We start from the raw sequence: 6,000 nt of genomic DNA on the forward strand, positions 1-6,000 counted from the left end.
AGACATAACAATCATAAATATGTACGCACCCAATGTTGGAGCAGCCAGATTTATAAAAGAAACTCTATTAGACCTAAAGAAGGAAATAGACACTAATACCATAATAGCAGGGGACCTGAACACCCCATTGTCAATATTGGACAGATCATCTAGGCAAAGAATCAGTAGAGAAACACAAGATCTAAACAAGACTCTAGACCAATTGGACTTGGCAGATATCTACAGAACATTCCATCCAACAACCTCAGAATATTCATTCTTCTCATCAGCACATGGATCATTCTCCAGGATAGATCACATATTAGGTCACAAATCAAGTCTCAACAAATTCAAAAAAATTGGAATTATCCCATGTATTTTCTCAGACCATAATGGATTAAAACTAGAAATCAATAACAAACAAAATTCTGGAAACTATACAAACACATGGAAATTAAACAGCATTCTACTTAATGACATATAGGTCCAAGAAGAAATCAAGCAGGAAATCAAAAAATTTATTGAAACTAATGAAAATAATGATATATCATACCAAAACCTGTGGGATACTGCAAAAGCAGTATTAAGGGGGAAATTTATTGCATTAAATGCTCACCTCAGAAGAATGGAAAGACGGCAAGTGAACAACCTAACACTTCACCTTAAAGAACTAGAAAAACAAGAACAATCCAAACCTAAAGTTAGCAGACGGAAAGAAATCATTAAGATCAGAGCAGAACTGAATGAAACTGGAACCCAAAAAACAATACAAAAGATCAATGAATCAAAAAGTTGGTTTTTTGAAAAGATAAATAAAATTGACAAACCATTAGCATGGCTAACAAAAAAAAGAAGAGAGAAGATTCAAATAACAAAAATTAGAAATGAAAAAGGTGATATTACAACTGATTCATCTTAAATACAAGGAATCATTCGAGACTACTATAAACAACTATATGCCAACAAGTTTGAAAATCTGGAGGAAATGGATAAATTTCTGGACACACACAAGCTCCCAAAACTGAGCCATGAAGATGTAGAAAATCTGAACAGACGAATAACAATAAAGGAGATTGAAGCTGTTATCAGAAAGCTCACAAGAAAGAAAAGCCCAGGACCAGATGGATTCACAGCAGAATTTTACCAAACATTCAAAGAGGAATTGACACCGATTCTTTACAAACTATTCCAAAAGATTGAAACGGACGCAAATCTCCCAAACTCATTCTATGAAGCAAACATCATCCTGATACCAAAACCAGGTAAAGGTATAACCAAAAAAGAAAACTACAGGCTGATATCCTTGATGAATATAGATGCAAAAATCCTCACTAAAATACTAGCAAACAGAATACAGCAACACATACATAAAATTTTTCACCACGATCAAGTGGGATTCATCCCAGGGATGCAAGGGTGGTTCAACATACGCAAATCAATAAATGTGATACACCATATTAATAAACTCAAACAAAAGGACCACATGATCATCTCTATAGATGCTGAAAAAGCATTTGATAAAATTCAGCACTCATTCATGACAAAGACCCTCTATAAGTTAGGTATAGACGGAAAGTATCTCAACATAATTAAAGCCGTATATGCCAAACCCACTGCCAATATCATCCTGAATGGGGAAAAGCTGAAAGCTTTTCCTTTAAGAACAGGAACTAGACAAGGATGCCCACTCTCACCACTCCTATTCAACATAGTGTTGGAAGTATTAGCCAGAGCAATCAGAGAAGAGAAGGAAATAAAGGGCATCCAGATTGGAAAAGATGAAGTCAAACTGTCCCTGTTTGCAGATGACATGATCCTATATATCGAACAGCCTAAAGCCTCTACAAAAAAACTCTTGGAGGTGATAAATGATTTCAGCACAGTAGCAGGATACAAAATCAACACACAAAAATCAGTAGCATTTCTATTCTCCAATAGTGAACATGCAGAAAGAGAAATCAAGAAAGCCTGCCCATTTACAATAGCCACCAAAAAAATAAAATACTTAGGAATTGAGTTAACCAAGGATGTGAAAAATCTCTATAATGAGAACTACAAAACACTGCTGAGAGAAATCAGAGAGGATACAAGAAGATGGAAAGATATCCCATGCTCTTGGATTGGAAGAATCAACATAGTGAAAATGTCCATACTACCCAAAGTAATATACAAATTCAATGCAATCCCCATCAAAATTTCAATGTCATTTTTCTCAGAAATGGAAAGAACTATCCAGACATTTATATGGAATAATAAAAGACCACGCATAGCCAAAGCAATGCTGAGCAAAAAAAATAAAGCTGGAGGCATAACACTACCTGACTTTAAACTATACTACAAAGCTATATACCAAGACAGTATGGTACTGGCATAAAAACAGACACAGTAATCAATGGAATAGAATAGAGAACCCAGAAATCAACCCACACACCTACAGCCATCTGATCTTTGACAGAGGCACCAAGCCTATACACTGGGGAAGAGACTGCCTCTTTAGCAAATGGTGCTGGGAGAACTGGATATCAATATGTAGGAGAATGAAACTAGACCCACACCTTTCACCATACACTAAAGTCAACTCAAAATGGATTAAAGAATTAAATATAAACCCTGGAACAATAAAACTTCTTAAAGAAAACATAGGAGAGACACTTCAGGAAATAGGACTGGACACAGACTTCATGAATACGACCCTAAAAGCACAGGCAACCAAAGGAAAAATAAACAAATGGGATTACATCAAACTAAAGAGCTTCTGCACAGCAAAAGAAATAATTAACAGAGTTAAAAGACAACCAACAGAGTGGGAGAAAATATTTGCAAAATATACATCTGACAAAGGATTAATATCCAGAATACATAAGGAACTCAAACAACTTTACAAGAAGAAAACAAGCAACCCAATTAAAAAATGGGCAAAAGAGCTAAATAGGCATTTCTCTAAGGAAGATATACAAATGGCCAACAGACATATGAAAAAATGCTCAACATCACTCAGCATCCGGGAAATGCAAATCAAAACCACACTGAGATACCACCTAACCCCAGTTAGGATGGCTAAAATCCAAAAGACTATGAACGATAAATGCTGGCGAGGTTGCGGAGAAAAAGGAACTCTCGTACATTGTTGGTGGGACTGCAAAATGGTGCAGCCTCTATGGAAAATGGTACGGAGGTTCCTCAAACAACTGCAGATAGATCTACCATACGACCGAGCTGTCCCACTGCTGGGAATATACCCAGAGGAATGGAAATCATCAAGTCGAAGGTATACCTGTTCCCCAATGTTCATTGCAGCACTCTTTACAATAGCCAAGAGTTGGAACCAGCCCAAATGTCCGTCATCAGATGAGTGGATATGGAAAATGTGGTATATCTACACAATGGAATACTACTCAGCTATAAAAATGAATGAAACACTGCCATTTGCAACAACATGGATGGACCTTGAGAGAATTATATTAAGTGAAACAAGTCAGGCACAGAAAGAGAAATACCACGTTCTCACTTATTGGTGGGAGCTAAAAATAAATAAATAAATTCACACACACACACACACACACACACACACACACACACAAACCAAGGGGGGGGAAGAAGACATAACAACTACAATTCCTTGAAGTTGATACGACAAGCAAACAGAAAGGACATTTTCGGGAGGGAGGGGGGAGAGGGAGGAGGGAGGGAGGTATCGGTAATGGGCCACAATAATCAACCACATTGTATATCGATAAAATAAAATTAAGAGAAAAAAAAAATGAGTGCTGCATGATTAGCCAAGATAAGCTACTAAAAAAATACTTTTTCTTTTTTTTTTGCATCGGGCCTGTATAGGAATCCCAACCTGTGACCTTGGTGTCGTAAGGCTGCTTTCTAACCAACTGAGCTAACCAGCCAGCCTTAAAATACTTTTCAGTGTTTGTTGCTACCCAAAGGAGATATAAATCCATACAAGTGTACTTCAAAAATTTCACAGAAAAGAAAAATAGAAAGAAAAACAAAAAACAACAGAAAATTTCATGGAATGATTTGTATTATTTTATTGGTTTTTATGTGGGGGAGGGCTGGCAGGTACAGGGAACGAAACCCTTGACCTTGGTGTTATAAGGCAGCACTCTAACCAACTGAGTTTACTGGCCAGCCCCTTGTATTATATTTTAATTCTATTTTCCGCAAGCATTTTGAAGTACCCTTGTACCTGCCTAAATATATCAATCATGAAAGTGCAAACATTATGACTGAAACTATGTACTCCCTTTCTGGACCTTTATTTCTTAGTATGGAAATGGTGAAAATAAAGCCCAGCACAGAAAGAGAAATACCATATGTTCTCACTCATAAGCGGGAGCTAAAATAATAAACATGTAGGTAAAATAAAGAAAAATACAACAATCACAATAATACATTGAACTTTCCAAAGGAGAACTGAGGTTACTAGAAGTGGGAAGTGGGAGGGAGGGAGGAATTGGCAAAAGGCCACGAATAGCGATGACAGTTTATATTGTTTAATATAACAATTATTTTGATTTGAGCACTGCATATTGCACATGAGAACTGATATTCAACTCTGTACCCCACAGATATGTACAATCAACTATATTACAATAAAAAAATTTTAAGGAAAAAAATAATAAATAAAAAATAAATAAATAAATGAAAAGTGTGAAGCTACAGACAAAAAGAACAGTACAAAAACCACAGTGGCTAAATCTGTTTCTTATATAGGTATTGATTAAGAACTCTGAAATAACTTTATCTGCATACTGAAGTTGAACAAATAAGTAAATATATTGCAGATAATATTACCAGGTTTTTCACTGTTGGAGAAAGGATTTTCTTTTATTATTATTATTTTTTAAAAATATAGTTGCTTGCACTTATCTGTGGGATACAGAGTTGAATATCAATACCTGTATGCAATATGTGATGCTCAAATCAGGGTAATTAGTATATTCAACATTGTACAATGTAATTGTTTTTCATGGCCCTTTACCAATTCCTCCCCCACTCCTCACCATCCCCCTTTCCCACCTCTGGTAACCTCAGTTCTGTTCTTTCCTTTTGAAAGTTCAGTGTATCATTGTGATTGTTGTATCTTTCTTTCTTTCTTGTTTTTATTTATTTGTTTATTATGTTAGCTCCTACTTATTAGTGAGAACATGCAGTATTTCTCTTTCTGTGCCTGGCTTATTTCACTTAACATAATTTCCTCTAAGTTCATCCATGTTGCTGTGAATGGCAGAATTTCATTCTTTTTATGGTAGAATAGTATTCCCTTGCATAAACGTACCACATTTTCCTTATCCAGACATCAAACAATGGAAATTTATGTTGGTTCCAACTACTGGCTATTGTAAATAAAGCTGTGATAAACATGGGAGTGCAGGTATCCTTTCAACATGATGACTTCCATTCCTTTGTGTACATACCCAGCAGTGGAATTCCTGGATCATATGGCAGTTCTAATTGTAGTTGTTTGAGGAACCTGCATACCATTTTCCATAATGGCTGTACAAATTTACAGTCCCACCAGGAGAAAGGAGTTTCAAATAAGAACAGGGAGAGGCTAGAATAAACTCTCAGTGCTGGATTAGAGTTGGCAACATCAATATGTATTCATGTTTTTAAAAATGTATATGCAGATAAATATAAAAATATAGATGTGTGTATGCATGAGTTAGTATACATACATATATGTTCTAGAAATATTACTGGAATGGGGCTAGAAACAGTAGCAATGAACAATAGTAGTTGATTAAAAAGTCACCACTAGAACACTGTACTAAAAATTAGTGGACAAAAATTTAAGCAAAATCAGATATTTGCATAATCTCAAAGTATTTTTCCCAAAGTAGTAATTATAAAAAAAACCAGTAATTTTACAAAGAAAAATCCTTGTAGACAGAACCTTAGCTATATAATCAATATAACGTCATCAGTAATATATAGTGACAACATGTACACCCCTGATATCGTGCACTGAGAGAGGCATATCCTCTCTGAAACATCCTTCCAAAT

Source organism: Cynocephalus volans, chromosome 3, assembly GCF_027409185.1.
Source record: "Cynocephalus volans isolate mCynVol1 chromosome 3, mCynVol1.pri, whole genome shotgun sequence".
In the NCBI taxonomy this organism is placed as follows: Eukaryota; Metazoa; Chordata; class Mammalia; order Dermoptera; family Cynocephalidae; genus Cynocephalus; species Cynocephalus volans.